We start from the raw sequence: 17,195 nt of genomic DNA, 5'->3' as shown, positions 1-17,195 counted from the left end.
AATATAAGACGACATTTTTCGCACAAATTATCTAAGAAGAAGCCACATTTTGTGTGGAAAAGCTTGTTTGTTCCAGGGGGTGGCGGGAAAAAGCAAGGCGAATGTGACGTCATGTGCGCTTCGTCCCCGGCCGACCAATAGTGAGAAAGAATCGAGCACCTGCGTGTTAGCGGCGCCCTAGCTCCCCCGTAACATCCCGGGTGCTGAGATACAGACCAGCAACAGTAGCGCGAACACGCGCTAGAACTATCTTCACTTCGAACAGTAGAATCTCTGACTGCTCAAGGTAAAAACAACCCATATCCTCTTCTTTCGCCTTATACTTTTTTTTCAGGTTGCGCACGGTTAGCTTAGCATTTTTTTCTCATTTCCCACTTCAGATGCGTCGTATTTAACTTTGTCTAAAAACTTTTTTAAAGTATTCTTAATGATATAAGTATTTAATGTAAAGAAATGAGAAGTTTTTCTAACGTTGTCTTGGGAACCATGCACGCATAACACAGATACTATTCTCCCACTACAATCGATTGTTAGGCTAATCATTTAGACTGTCTCTCTGTGTGGACAAGTAATCGGAATATTAAATTCCAATTAGTTTTCGGGAGCGTTAAATAATCTGAATAATTTATTTCGGGCGGGAAAAAAAGGTTTCCTGACGAATGTCATCTTGTAAAAATAGGAATTATTAAATAAAAAGATCTTTACAACTTTTTAACTTATTAAATAATTTTCTCAGTAGTAATTTTAGCATTTATTTGTGAATAGTTCTGAAAAGAACAAGAGTGTTTAAATAAAATATTTCCATGTGTATTAAAGATACATTTTGCATTCTACTTAGTAAAAAAACTTGTAAAATTATGAATATACGTTATCTTAAAATATAAATCTTTTCATTTTTAAAAATTAATTGCGAAGGATTATTGCATGAAAATTTAAAGGCCATTGCGGTATATGAAATAAAACTTTTTTGTTATAAAAAAATTTTTTTTCGATATTTTAAAATCATATTACAACATAAGACAAATTTTATTTTAATAGAAAAAAGTAATTAAAATTTTTAAAAATTGAATAATTTTAAACATTAAAATTATTTAAATTATATTCTTTTCATTGTGGTCAATGCGTTTAATCAACTATTATTGATAGTAAACGCGGATTGCATTAAAATGAGTATTTATTAATACTAATGGAAGTCTAATTAAAGTTATATTATAAATAATATTAATTTTATTTTAATTGGAACAAAGTTTATATTATTAATTTTTTTTAAATGCCATAAAAATTATTATGGCTATAATATATATGCTGCGGTCAAAGCGATTAATCGGCAATTATTTTTAACAAATGCGATTAATATTAATAATAAGGGATAATTATTAATAATAATTTATCACTTTCCTATATATATATATATATATAATATATGATATGATAACTCCTAATTTACGCAAGGACAGTTCAATAGAAAATTTTATTCAATAAAATCCTCCATTCCTTGTCGAAGACATTTACATACCTGGAATGTTATCAAATTTTAAGTGTTTTCATGATGTTCAGTTTTTCTGTTATAATCATATTTAATTAGTTTATAAAACTGAAATATGTAATTTAATTAAATGTTACATATAATTATTTTGAATGAACGTGTAATGAGTAAAAGTGTGGTATTAATAAATTTCTAATTTTATTTTTAATTTTACCGCTTTATAATTAAAAATTAATAACTAAGATATTTTAAAAGTAATGAATAAAATTTTTTCATTAGTTTTGTTATTTTTAGTAGACTTTGAAATTAACTTCTCCGATAGTAATTTTTAAGACTATATTTTCTGTTCATGGGCACACATATTTCTAATAATACATGCTTGAGAATTATATAAATAAATTTTAACTAATAAGATTTCTAATCTTAACATACATTTTCTTATATTATAATAATTTTTACTAAATACTACCACTTCTTTTATTCCATTTTTTTTGTTGGAATGAAAATGGTTTCATTTATTTCTTTAAAAGTAATTATTTTCTATTTTGACGTGCATTAAATATATGTGCTTGGTTATGCTTTTCTATGTGGTTGCAATTCACTTTTTATTCGGCAGTATCGCCGATATTTTCCAAAGAAATGTTTCATTGTAAAACATAAAAATGCGTGTTTAGTTAAAAAAAATAACATACTTAAATAAAAATTTATTTGTACTTCTAAAACCATGATATTGTATCAGTAAAGAATCATGATGGCTGCGTAATATTATGAAAAAAAAATCCTTTTTATAAAAATCAGAAAAAAGTAAAGACTAATTAAATAATTCCGTCTAAAAAACTTGTATTCAGTATATCACGTATTTTAAGCGATTTATGGCATTTCCACTAGATATTCAGGTTTACAGGTTTTTCAGAGGGCCCAGGTTTACAGTATTTAAGAGCAATGTTTTGGATGAAATTCTCTCAGATAACTTATTACCAATTTTCCTATACAGTTTGGTGAAGAATTAATTTTAATATGCATTATTGCATTATTATAAGACAAAAAAAAACACTAATATCAATTATGAAAATTACAACCATCATTTTCTGTTCTTGTCAGCAGTAGGTTTGTTTTAATATAAGTTTCTACTTACAAAAACAACTATCAGACACTCTTAACCCGGGGGATGCGCATCGGATCTCCGAGGTATAAAATCGGCCTCCGGGCATCGGGCATCCCAGGTAGCTTAAAAATATATGGGAAAATCGTTTTTTCAGCGAAAAAACTCTAGTTTTGCAGTAGCTGCATTCAAGGTCATTTGGAAGCGGTCCACAGGTAATTTGAGATTTCTCCCATTTTCTTATCTCGGAACACATATGCCCGGGACCGTAAAGACCGGTGCGCGCGCTCTCACTTCAGAGTTAGTGCGTTTTGAAGATCATATATGTTATATTTCGAATATAATAATAATTTTTTGATACGAATAAATCTTAATTTCTATTAAAGTCTTGTTTATGAATTGTATTTTTCTTTTATAAAGTACAAAAATCAAAAAAATTTCTTTTTAAAATTCCAGATAAAAAATTTTTTTTTAAATATAAAATTATAAAATTTATTTTTTATACTATTTTATTTTTTTAAAAATCTCCGAACCTGCGACGCTCTCTCTCTCTCTCTGTCTCTGTATATATATATATATATATATATATATATATATATATATATATATATATATATATATATATATATATATATATATATATAGTATATATATATATATAGTATATATATAAAAATTTATTTAACCTTTGAAAATATCATATATTATTTTTGGATCTTTTTAGATTTTTATGGATCTAAATCTCTTCTGATCTTTGCAATCAGTGAAGTTGTGCTATAATGTTATGTTTAGATTTTCTTAAGTATTTTAACTTTGAGTGCTTTTGAAATTTTTCATTAAAATAAATGATAATGAGAAATTTTGTTTTAAAATAGACAAAAAAAATTATGTGTTAGTGTTAAAATTGTAAGATATATCCTTGAAACAATTACGTATTTCGAAAATTTACTTAGAACTTATACAAAAGTTTTTCGTTGAGGTACAGAAAAACATTAGTTATCTAATATAAAAAAAACCCATCGATTATCTTTATGAATAATATCAATTTAAAAAGAAGAATAAGCGCATATCTAAATCTAAAATCTAATGCTTATAAAAATTTCAACTACATAAATTTATTTATAATTTTAGAGGGAATCTTAGACAAAATACTTTTAATTTTCTTTGAAAAGTTCAAAAAAGGAAATCTTAGTAATAAATATAATATGAGGAATTATTTTTTTGCTTAAAAACGCATCGAACGAAAAAAAAAGCTTTTGGAGGAAAATAAAGATTATAGATTATGTTTCAGATATTTAATTTAGAAGATTGGGTTTGAAACTAATTAAATGAAAATAACTTCTAGAACTTTTTAGATGCAAAGTTTGATAAGAAAATATTTAATAAAAGTTGTATCAAAAAGATTACTTTTAATAGATTTATTTAAAAGCCTATCTCTATTTGCAAATAAAATAATATTTTTAAAATTTTTTTTATCAGTATGTAATGGTGTTTTCTTTATGAGGACATATCCATCACTTTATTGAGGTTAAATTATTAATTTATATTCATTAACGTGATAATATTTACTAAAGGTCTTTGAAAAGTTGATATTTTAATAAAATGAAGAAAAAAGTTTTTACAAAACTGGCAATTAAAAACTATTATAAGAATTAGTTGTTTCATAGTTTATTAAATTAAATTATTTCTTTAAAATAATTTAAAACATAATTAATAAAAAGCATATTTCAGCATATATTAAGGATCTCATACTTTGCTTAAAATTTAAAAATGTTAGTATTATAAATTGGAAGCTTAATCATGGAAACAACATACAAATAATCAATAAGTAAATGTCCTGTGTTTGCATTGGTAACTAATTCTAATTGAGCAATTCATTGAAATTGTACAACCTTATTTTTAATTAAGTTATAAAGTAAAATATTCCGAAATGTCTTTAAAGCAAATACTGTTTGAATTGATACTATTTAATTCATTAATGGCTAGAATATTTTACATCATGTAGACTGTCTATGTAGTTAAATTGGAGTTGTTCTTAGTTTATATTAATTAAGGAAATTTATATCAAATGATTTCCATATATCAGTTAATTTCAATCGAGTTTAATGTTTCTTTCATAAAACAATTGTAAATACAATTCATAAATTTAATTTTATATTTTCATAGTTACTTTGTTTAAAAATAAAACATGAATTGTAAATGAATTGGGATTAATTGAAAATATAGTCAAATATTTATAGTCTGTGATAAACACAGCAAATATATAAATACAATGATATTTTTTTTAATTAAAATATTTTTAAAGGTTCTTATTCTGTCCACTATATAAGTAAAACTCTTTTACTATTAATTGCAAAATATCTTCTAATTTTATACTTAAAATGAATAATGTTTCCAATATAATCTGTAAAGTATATATTCATTCGTTAAAAAAGTTTATTTACTTAAATTAGTAAAGAGAGAGGTAAATTCCTATTTTTGTAGAATATTTTAAAATATGACGGAATCAATATATTTAAATAAGATCTATTGCATCTAAATTAAGCTCTAATTTACATTGTTTCTTAGAGGATTAAGTAATTAATTGAAATTGAGAACAATAGAGCTAATTTCAAAATTTATGTTGTTTTTTTAGATATTCCGTTTATATTAAAAGGCTCATCTTAGAATACTATAATTGCTAGTTTATAAGTTTCATCTTGTTATTAAAAAGTAAATTTCAGTGTAAAGGCTATAGGAAAAAACAATGTAAAAATTTAATTAAATTTCTTTATATTTTAAGGGTTGCGTTGGTTAATGTTTTATTACGCAGTTGCTACTAAGAGCGTGAATTTAAAAAAAAATGAAATTCATACAGTTTTAAATATATTTCATTCTTTTTATTTACATTTCTACAATAATTTGTTCATGCAGGCATATAAAGAAATATTAACTAACAAAACATTAAAATATTTGATAGTTCATCAAATATCTCAATGAAGTTTCAGTTATATAAAATCTTAATGATAAGTATTTTTAGTTGATTAATATTTTACATTGTGTAAAATTTAAGTCTGAATATGCTTAAATGAAGATTCATTCTATATCATGTCCTAGTTCTAGATTATGCCTCAGTGAAAAGTTGCTGGTATTAAAATTTGGGAATTAAGGGTTAAAAATTACGATTTCATAATTCTATTTAAAATACAATCGGAAAGTTACAATTTGCATTGAAGATCAATATTTTAGTTTGAACTAAATAAATTAAATATTGCTCATAATAATATTGATGTAAATAAATTAATATATATATATATATATATATAATATTTTGTAAATATAATTATGAATTTATGTGTTTGAATATATCTATAAACATGAAAATGGGAAAATGTAACTGTAAAATTCCTTAATAGAACAAAAATTCCCCAATAATTTATATTCTCGATACTTACAATATTCTTAAGAAAAGTAATCTATACGAGTCTTCTAAAATCTACGCATTGAACCAACGCACTTCTAAGTACTAAAACACTTCGGAACTTTTTCAAAAAGAGCACAATCCCTTTTACGAATGAAAGAAAAATTGTCTTTTCCTCTAAATTTTGTCCTTTAACGGAGCGCAAAAATGATCCCTTGGCTTACAGGAAGTTCGAGAAAGGAAAAACTTACAGGAGAAAGGAATACTCTGATATTATAAGAGCAAAGAAAGTCTCCGCGAACGAAATCTTGAAAGCTCCGTAGTAGAAATTACTGCTGTATGCTCACATGGGACTCAGAAAAATGGTTCAAATTGGAAAGAAGAATGCCATTTATATTGAAATAGCGATCATTAAACTTCGAAGGAAAAATGATTTCCAAATTTTATGTGAATTATTTCTTTTCTTGTCGACAAGATCTTCCAGACGTGGTTTCTGCTTTCTGCTCTAACTAAGTAATAAGAAAAACTAATCTAAGTATCCTTTTTCCATAAGAATAACGATTGAAGAAAAAAAAATTAAAGTGCAGATTCATGTTTGTCACGCATTATCGCTCCTTTTTACAACGCGATGGAGATTTAGAAATCTCTTATTTTTATCAGGTATTCATGTCGCATTTAATTAAGCAAATTATCTAAATTTTTGCCAAAATGTGTTAGAAAAGAAGGTTTCCTGTTCTTTAAACATAACAGTGTCAGAATGGAAAGTCAAAACAGTGTTTTTCCCCCCTTTAAATAAGGTCTAAAGTACTATTATCAAAATTTCTGTTGAAAATTTCAATGGAAATATATAAATGCGTTCTATACATTTTGAAGATTTCAGAAGTTGTTATTGTTTCTAATGGCACTTGTCATAGACAAGCCCATTGACTTTAGAAGTCAGTGATTTTAAGCCAAGGGTTCATCTTTTGTTTTTCAGTAGTGCCATCTAGGACCAAGAGTACGACTTAGTTACACTCACGTCACAACCCTTTTTACCGGGCGGACTTAATTTAGTAATTTAGACCTGAATCAGAGAACGATCGCCCCTGATACAGTACCCCCAGTGGTATTACTCTCGACATGGATGACTTCGCGACTACGACAAATTTATACGTGCCCCAGCAACCACACACACGGAGATTTCAAAAATTGAAACTAAATAAGAATAGATATAAATAAAATAGATTATTAATAAAAATATATTTAAAAATAGATATAAAATATATAATAAATAAAAATAGATTTGGTAATCAAATGATTTAAATTGTCTATATGATAAGGAAGAATTAAGTTAGTCGATGATTCATTACTTAAAGAACAATGAAGAACTAAAATTAGAATTATTTATATGAAAGCTAAGAAAATTTTTATTCGTTAAAATTAAAGAACAATATTATTCATATCTTTTATCATATATCTATATATCACACACACACACACACACACACACACACACACACACACACACACACACACACACACACACACACACACACACACACACACACACACACACACACACACAAACAAACAAACAAACAAACAAACAAACAAACAAAAAAAGCTTGAATCAAATTATGCAAAACTTTCAAACTATTTTTTAAAAAAAACTTTAATTTTTAAAAAAAAGAATAATACTTTTTTAATACTTCTTCAGTTGCAATTATAGCAATAGAAAAGCGCTTAAATTAACCTACTTTAAATAATTAGTACTATTTAAGAACTATCCAAAATTCTTCTTTAAAAAATTTAATTTCTACTCACTAAATTGACTTTCCAAAATTAATAGTAAATTCCCCTTTTCTCATATCCCTAGTCTAAAATATTTGTAATCATGAAATATTTATTGGCAAAAAAGCGATTTGTATTTTAACGTTTCTTAAAATAATAAAATACTTTAATAAAATGCATTTTTATTCTTCTGTTATATTAAAAAATGCGGAAAATACTTTAAATTACTAAATTCATAATTTTTACTTTCTTGTAATCGTCGAAAATTCGTTTCTCGTCAAAAAATTCGAACACGAGATTTTGACGAATCTCTATATTTCAGGCTTTCCTGAATTCAAAAAACATATTTTTGGCATTATGTCTGTCTGTCTGTGAACATGGTAACTCATACCCACTTCAAGCTAGATCAATGGTTAATGGAATTCCAATCCTGTTTATAGATTTCTGTCACATTTTGAATGAAATCCATCAAAACGAAATCTGGTTGTTTGAGTACAAGTGAAGCCAATAGCTAGAAAACTCAGGAAGCTAGAATAGATAAAATTTGATACACTGGCTTACCATCTAAAATATAGATACTTTTCAAATTTTGAACCAAATCCGTCAAACAGTTGATCGTATACCGTTCTACACTTTCGCATGCATGTAAACTCAATAACTCATAAATGCAATGATTTAAATGAATGAATGTTATCTTATGATAAAATCTATAACTTGTGTCAAATTTTGGCTTCAACTGGCCGACAAAAATGTGTCGAAAATACATATTCTCGCGAAAGATTCAGTAAAAATGCTAAATTCATTCCGAAGATCTGTATTTCGTTAGTATCGTTTCCTACTGCCATGCAAAGTATTCGTGGCTTAGCCAAAGTCCATAAATTTATACAGGGGGAGGCGGGTAAACAGACCATTCTCCCTGGTTGAAAAGGTAATTAATGTCATGTTATTTTGCATGACTATTTTTAACTGTAATATATATACAGCCATGCCACAATGTGAATGCATATTTGTTCTACATAATGCTGTTCACTAATAAAACTATTTATATTTTAAATAAATGTAATGTTAAATACCAAAAATCATGAAATTATGAGAAACGTTGATAACTGTCTGTAACTAATAAAAAAAATCAAATCAAAAGTTTCTTAATTACTAAATTCTGAAATAATAAAAGGAATTCTTAAGTTTTTTAAGTTTAAGTTCTCTTTTCCTCACGAATATGAAAATCATTCGAACACATTTCTGACCTTCCTTCAACAATTTATCATCTATTTTCGGTAAAATTACCAAGTCCAGAGTAGAAGCAGACTGTCAAACTTTGGACAATTACCAGCAATGTTCACTAGCAACTGTTAGTTTATATATGCAAAAGCAGCTGCATCCTCTTTACCTGAACAGCCAACATTAACATAATTTCCATTTATGGAGAAAATGACTTGTAAGAGTTCCACTGTCTCTAGGAACGTTAATATTACAAAACAGGGAGTGAAAGGTATTTCCTAAGATTTTCAATGTATTAAATGTTAATGCAGGAAAAATAAATTTTTCTGATTCACCAACGTTGTATATAAAATTGATATGGAGATTTTTTATTAGTTATTAATAATACTGATAATGATAATTAATCATTATCAACTATCAATTTTTTAAAACTATATTGTTTATTGTCGTTAAACATTTTATTTCACTGTTTATTTCTTATTTTAAAATTATATTTTAATTAGTAATAAAATACTCACTTTCAAATTAATACTTATCAACAGTGAAATATATTGCAGACTAAACTAAAGTGTCAAATTTCGTAGAAATAATAAGGACGCAAAATTAATTTTATCCCCGAGCTTCTTTTAGTGACATTAATTGTTAGGTTATTTGACTTAATATTAAAAAAAAATCAGGTTAGAGACCCGATTCCACCGTCATCGAAGAACCGTAGCGTAAGCTGGTCAGGTGCACGCTAAATCAGTCGGGAACAAACGTCCTGCCGTCGGTGTGGTGTGTAAGTACAGGTGTTGTCTTCATCATCTAATCGCGGCTCAGAATTACGAGGTCCGTCCCAAAATAGCAGTAATGTTGCGTTTAAAAACAAAGTTAATATAACTAAACCAAATCAAACTTAATATAAAAAAATTCTAAAATACATTGATCATTTAAATTGATAGTAAAATATTTTTTCTTTGAGATTGCCAACAAAACAGCCAATACATTTGTAAAAATTACTGATTTTTTTTAATTTAATGAATTTTATATAAAACTATATTTGTATGCAAAAAAATAAAAAAAGAGAAATTATCATTAATAATCAAGAGAATGTTAATCTTTTTGTATGTGTACACTCATATACATATACGTAGAGACAAAATAACTAAAATGCAACATATTAAAAAAAAGAAAAAAAAGAATTTAAAATGGACGAAAAATCGTAATGTTTAACACATATTTCATACTGAATGCTTATGATATTTCTTTAATTTAATCCTCTCGTTCATATGATCATTCGAATTCAGATATCTCAGAATATCTGAAAGCACAAATTTATTTTTCAAGGATAAGAAAAATGCCCTACCTCCCCTCAATATCCATAATGAACTCAACTCAAACACCGTAACTGCACATCTTTATAGTTAATATAAAAATTATGTTAATTATTATGTTAAATATAAAAAATTACCCCGCTTTTCTGTTGGTTACTTAGCAAATTTATGCTTCATGTCTTTTGAGACTACTCTGAAAATATACCTGCCCCCCAGAGTCGTCTGAATAAACGCATCTAACAGACAACGCATGTACTACATGTATTCAATTAATAACAGCGAAAGCCGAGGGGGGGATTCCGTTGTGATATCCAAGCGTCTCGGGTACCCTCCGTAGTTTCGTTGAACGAGCTATTTTGGGTCTTTCAGTACTGATAGAGTTAACTTATTTCATTAAAATTTAAGTGAGGAAGAAAAATTCCGTAAAATGCAATAATGTCTCTTGAATTTTTAAAAAAAAACATTAAAAAGTTTCGCATGCAAAAGATGACATATTAAAGAAATGAGATGCAAACGAATAGCAGATTTAGATGTTATTTATGCATTCAATAACTATTGAAAGTTTATTAAATTTGAATTCACAAATGCATGCAACTTCAAAGAAGTTAAAACTGTCAAAGCCTTTTTGAAATGAAATTAAATATGGTGGTGGAAAGTACAATTATCGGTTTCGTTTTTTTTTTTTTTAGTGTAAAACTTTTAACAGAACTCTTTTGATGACTTAAGAAAGAAAAGTCCAAACTTTCTACACTGAAAAGAAGTATAATTTCAAGATAATTCGAGTCTTTTTCAGATTTATAGCCAAATATTTCTTGTTAAATCCTACTTTACAAAATTTATAGAACTTGAAACTTCAATAGGTGCGAAAAAAGGTGATGATAGAAAGAAGGCAACCAAGGATTTAAAGGAAAAAAAGGTTGATAGAAAGGTTGAAAAGTGAGAAATCAGAAATATGGCAGCGGTTGCCGAATCTCAGTTCAGATCTTATCTCATGTCTTTAGATTTGAGCGAAAACGTCTTTTCTTTTTTTTTCCCCAGTCCTTCTAAGCCCAGTAATTCAAAATTTGAATAGTGAGTATCGAAAATTCAATTTCTTTCCGAGCTTTTTCATCGGAACATTTTGTAATAGCGGCTTCAGAAAAAAAAAATTCTTTTTTCAAAAACATTTTATTCTAAACAGAAAACTGTTTCGGTTTTTCTACCGAAACAGGACTTCACAATACTTATGTTCGGGTTTCCCGTCGTAGTGGTAAAGTAATTTTAATGATGTTTGAAGATTTCGTATTCAGATTTAGGATGCGTTTTGATTTCTTCAGGTTTTTCAAATTTAAATAGTCGGAGAAATTGAGTTCTTTAAAATCAGCGAAGCTCTACCTTTTGCGTCAGTTTCTTCTTGGGAGCAATATATCACGACTGCGTTTTTTTCTCCAATTCTTCCGAAGAAAAGATTTCAAACTTTGATGCATTCCATCTTGCTTCATTGTTACGAAAGTGCAAGTTATCATAAAATGCGGGCTTTAAGTTTCAAAAATAAAATGTATTTTCACATGCATTGCTTCACCAAGAAAATTGGAATTGCATCTGGAGCAAGTGCATAAACATATAAATAACTTCGACTTTAAAGTTATAAAATGTAGATTCTTAAAGGAAACTATGAATCTAAAGGATCATTAGTAAGTAGCTTAATGGAAAAGAATCAATAAAAAAAAGAAAACAATAGAGGAATGAAGGGAAAAAATCTAACATTTAATTAATATTCGATAAAGTATTTTTTAAAAATTCAGATCATGTGTTCAAAATAAATTTCTAAATTGAAAATTTTCAAATTAAAAACATTTTATTAATTAATTCGTAAAAATACTTGTTCTTTGTTATCGGAAATCAAGTTTTATATCAAAAACACTCATATAAATATTTTGGTTCCGTATTTCACCGAAAAGGAATTTTACAATTTTTATGCATAGAAAAGCAAATGTTTTCGCTTTCCTGTTGTTTATATATAACCAATAAAGCAGACACCTTAAACTCGGGTCTTACGATGGCCCAACTACAGATATGAATTGATTTCTAATGTGAGCATCTCGCTTTATATAGTCTCCCGACAGGGTGCGAAATCACATGGAACACTTCAGAAGAATCACCAGATTTCTGTTCCAAATACAGATAGGAAGATAAATCTCGCAATTACTAGAACCTTCTTTTTTGTCGCCAAATGCGTGACAGAGCAGCTAAGTGGGAGTCATTCAATCACTCTTTTTCAATCTATTAAGAATTTATGTAGATCTCATTTTCAAACCCTAAGACTAAAATGAAAGTGCAACGTATTACAAATTCATAAAAATATTGATTTTTATATTGATTAAAATAACTATGTACATAGAATTAGAGAACCTGCTTAGCACTAGCAAAACATCACCAATGTTTCATTCTGGGTGCCCTCTTGATTGCATTTCGGCTTCAAAATCCACAAGTAAGAGACACTGTTCTATGGAAGAACCATCATGTATACGGGATGGATGCATATTAAATCTTAGTCAAGTGTTCTCTCATTGCAATGGTCTGGAACTTCGGATAGGAAGTGCAGGCTCATATTTCACCCTCGTTATCTAGACCCGATCGAGAATCACGAGTTTTGTTCCAAAATATCTCTTTGGTAGCTTCGAAACGGGTGAGGTAGCGAAGCTAAACTCCTTTCTGGAAAAAGATATCAAAGATTACAAACGAATTAAGCCTACAAAAACTTCCTTTCCCTATTCCAATTGTAGTTCCAGAAAGCTCAAAATTTTATTATAAATATTTTGGAACTTGCTTTTTTATATAAAAGTATTGTGTAAGTTTTAGGCCCTTAAGCTTTCTTAGAAATCTTTCCCAAATATTTCTTTTCTATATTCTGTCACATGCAAGAAATATGGCAAATAAATCAGAATTTCAAAATTGTCAAATAAAATTTAACATTATATTCAGTAAGAATTTACAATAATTAAAGGAAGAGAAAAACATTTAATTTTCAAGAATGATAATCCAAAAAGGAGTTTAAGAAAAATCTTTCAAAAAACCGCCCTGTTCCAAGTTCAATTACAAAGAATAGCGAAATACTGATAAAAGGGAAAAAAATTAATGGACTTAGTGAAAAGCAGATTTTAAACATATTTATTAATGTATTAAATGTATTATAACTTTTATATGCAATTATATAATTAATTGTATAATTCTATTTATTTATATTAGACATTCTATACTGTAATTTATATTTCATTATCATAAATATTATAGAATCTTGAAACAATTTTTTCTTTTATATTCACTCCCATTCGCATAAAACATAAAAACGATTCTAAAGCTCTAAAATATTAATATAATATCATCGAAAAGACACATATATTGAACATTTCAAAATTCTTTCCCCATCAAATATTTAGGAAAAAATTGATCGTAAAATTACATTGTTGCAAAATGAAAAATACCAACTTAAATAAAAACGTGTGGAAACAGCGAAATAGAGTATAGGATAGCCAGAAATATTAAAGCAAAATATGGTAATAGATATGCAAAAACCATATACAAATCATGTGGAATACTTTCAAAAAATGAAGACATAAGAGTAAAATGGATGAAACTCAGTAGATGGGATGATAAATATACCACACATTCAACTGGATATTTTGTATAATAAATCATGAAAACGTTTCTTGCGAGAATAAGTTGAAACTGAAAGCGTTGAAAGATTTTTCACTTACTTACAAAATTTTCTATCTGAAAACAATTCTCTCTTGAATAAAATGTTGGGTTATTTTTTTCAAATAAAAATAATAGTTTTCAGTCAAAATGTTTCACATGAACGTATTTGTAATTGCTGAATTTGAATTAAATACCATTGAATATATTTTTTTAAAAAAAGAATTAGCGCTAGAAAAAGTTTAAATTAACAATATATTTAGTATTTTTTGAAGACAAAACTGACAATTTTTTTCATGCTAAAAGGTTTTTATACAAAGTTATATTTATTTGTAACTATAAAATTTTTAACTAAAGTGATTAAAATTTCATTTGAAATTCAGTATGAAAATTGAGCTAAATTAAAAAAAAAATATTCAATATTCCTTACTTAAGTAAATATGAACTTTCTTCGTATTATACTTAAAATGATGAAATCATAATTTTGGAGAATTTTGTACTTATTTCAATGCAATTTTTCAAATCAAATAATTCCTCAAAATTCATCCATGCATGACAATGAACAATCCATTTTTATAGTTTACCTCACTTTGTATTTACTTTTTTAACTTAAATAAAATTATGTTTAAAATATTATTATAATTAAATTATTATTTTTTAATAACTATTCATGTATTCAACACTAAAATTTTTTAATATTAATACTTGCTTGGATATTATCGCTTCTGAATCTTTATTAAAAAAAAAGTAATCATTTCATCGCATTCCTAAAATTTTAAAGGATGAGATATTCTATAAAAATTTAATTTATTAAAATTATTTTTATTATCTCCAAGATTAATATATAATACATTACCTAAGATGTATAAAGAAGTTGCGTTGAAAAGTGATACATTTATTTTGGCTAAATGTAATATGCATTATTGAAATTATTTTCGTTATTAATAAAACAAAGATCTCTTGATTTACAAAACATATTTTTTACTAATGAAAAGCTGTCAGGAATGTTTTTTAGCTACAAGAAATATGAATATTGATTTTCGGATACAAATGTGAAAGTTCCTAAACAAAAGGAAGATGGTAAAAAAATAATAAGCATTTTAATTTAATATTACTATATTGGAAAATATCGTTTTCGCTCATATTAAACCTTTTATTAAAATATATGTGAATATTTTATTTTACATAATTAGATATTTAATTGTAAATTACTATAAAGTTCTTTGTGGGAACTATTCTGGCAGAACCAACCATTTTAGCATACATTTTAATGTCGAAGCGATGATGGAAAAAATGTTCATTTTTAATTAAGAAAATTAATTTTTTTGTAATATGAATTTAAATTTAAAAAAATTACTTTAGAATTTGAATTGAAAACATAAATCTATTTAACACGTGGTATTCTATGTGAATGTTAAGTGTTTTTATAGAGAATCTCAGTTCATTTTATCAACTCAGATTCAAAAGCTGTGTGGAAAAAAATAATTACAACATGAAAAATTTAGAAACGAAAAAAAAATGTCTTTATTTGAAATCAAACAATTTTTTTTTCATTAGTTAGAGCGTTTACTCTACGTAAGAAATGGTTTTTATTCAGAGTTTAAGCTAATTATATGATATAATGCTGAATAAATTATTTAATTTAAAAAAATTCATTAGATTACTAATAAAATGCAAGATTTTGCTCATCATTTAAGCGTCTTTAAGATATTATAAAAAGGAGTTTCTTTCACAAGTTCATGTAATTTAATCAAAAGTAAATTTAATGAAAGTAAAATAAGGGAAAAGGTATCAGTAAAAAGAAAACTACGACCTCAAAAAATGCAATAATACATAAAATAATAATTTGATTAAAACGTTCAAATAGAGTTTTGAATTATAAATTTTAAAAATATTAAACTTTAATCAATATATTTTTGAGAAGAAGCATTAACAAATGTTTTCTTACGCGACATAAATTTTAATTGCTTTTAGTTTTAGATTAAAAATTAATAAGCGAAAGTTAAAGAGTATTAAATACTTTAAAAAGCTTTTATATTGAAAGAAATAATAAGTGATAACGCATATGTTTGAAGATATTAAGAAATTTAGTTAGCTGAAAAACGTGTTCTCATTGAGAACAATTAGAAGGTTTAATTTTTTTTAAATATCTTCATGTTGAAATTCTAACATTGTTTTATATTCTGTACATCATCAATCCTACGCTAGAATTGGCATTAATTTAAAACGATAAACAATAAATAAATAAAACGGTGACGCATTTTTCTAATCTATATTTCACCATACTTCAATGACTTGAAATATCCAAATCATTATCTGATTCTGAAAAAAAATTGAATTTTAATAGAAAGCCATTTTTTCATGTTATAATTCAATACTCTATATTCATTTTCTTAGTTACAAAAATATCAATCAATTAAGGCTGAGCTTGAAATTTATTTTTTGTTTTAAAGCAGTAAATGTTTTTCAAATTCATTCAAATGCTAAAACTGTTAAGCTAAAAAAATGCAAAAAAAAAGTTTCAACTGAACTAAACTGTTACTGAGTTGAATCCCAGTACAGCAGAATTATGCTTAGAACTCACGCTTAATATTACGGAAAAAATGTTAATCAATATTATTGCGTAATATCTCTGCCTGAAATGCGAGATATTAAAATAAGTCATTGGACTACTCTTGAATTTTATAAAGTAATTATTTGAAGGATCGAATTAATTGATTAAATTTCCATTATTTCCATAAAAATTTATTTCATTGAAGATTATGATCCTACTTGGATCATCCCATATATGGGAATGAGTTGTTTATGATGTGGTAATTAGTTCTCACCACCCTGGTGGATATAGAAACGGAGTGGGTTTGACTACCTTCTGCTGATGACGGTATGTGCCTCCTAGGGAGATGTTGCATTATGGACGATGATGGCTCTTGAGACTGAACCATAGTTCCTACCTATGCTATTGCAACGTTCCGATCATTCCGTTTTTCCCATATACTTATAGGCGGGGCAGAGCAACTAGTTTTGGTTTTTTAAAGATGGTGCCATGAAAAATTCTTTATTCAAGTATTAAATATGTAATAAGATATTTGGAATCATACAATATCTTTAAAATGTTGTTGTCTTTGAAAATTTCAATGAAAATGGATAATCTGTTATGGGTAAAAAAATTTCTTGCTTCACCAACAAAATTTCTAATCCTATCGAAAGCATAGAAATTAAAACACATAG

The 17,195-nt window shown here is 26.7% G+C and overlaps 1 protein-coding gene across 1 annotated transcript in view; it reads left to right on the top strand.

Annotated features, from left to right (window-relative positions):
• Positions 1 to 216: 216 nt before the first annotated feature.
• The window catches only part of LOC129959490 (fibroblast growth factor receptor-like 1), a 159,856-nt gene continuing 142,877 nt past the window's right edge, over positions 217 to 17,195 (top strand). The window contains exon 1 of the mRNA XM_056072341.1: positions 217 to 286. The gene's annotated coding sequence lies outside the window, so the exon portion shown is untranslated. The remainder of the gene's footprint in view (positions 287 to 17,195) is intronic.

Source organism: Argiope bruennichi, chromosome X1, assembly GCF_947563725.1.
Source record: "Argiope bruennichi chromosome X1, qqArgBrue1.1, whole genome shotgun sequence".
Lineage (NCBI taxonomy): Eukaryota > Metazoa > Arthropoda > Arachnida > Araneae > Araneidae > Argiope > Argiope bruennichi.
The sequence above is the reverse complement of the archived record's forward strand: the minus strand, read 5'-3'. Positions and strand labels throughout refer to the sequence as shown.